The sequence below is a fragment of the Eimeria mitis genome, genomic scaffold (assembly GCF_000499745.2).
Source record: "Eimeria mitis Houghton genomic scaffold, Emh_scaff1421, whole genome shotgun sequence".
NCBI classification, from domain to species: Eukaryota; Apicomplexa; class Conoidasida; order Eucoccidiorida; family Eimeriidae; genus Eimeria; species Eimeria mitis.
This window is the reverse complement of record NW_013569157.1, coordinates 6244-6474: the sequence shown is the minus strand read 5'-3', so window position 1 is coordinate 6474 and position 231 is coordinate 6244.

The window sequence follows — 231 nt, the reverse complement described above, 5'->3', positions numbered from 1 at the left end:
AATTAAAGTCTCCTTGGCCGATCAGCCTCCAGAGTAAGAACAAGTTCAAACCCCATAGCTAGCTAGCTGGGGTGTTGTCTCCGCGTGAATCGCTGTATATGTCGCGAGTAGCCCGTTAGCTTTCCGTCTATCCATATCTAGCTAGCTAGCTAGCTAGCTAGCTACCTCTGTATATACATCTCTATTTCCCTAGCTAGCTAGCTAGCTAGCTAGCTGTGTTTGGCTAGCTGC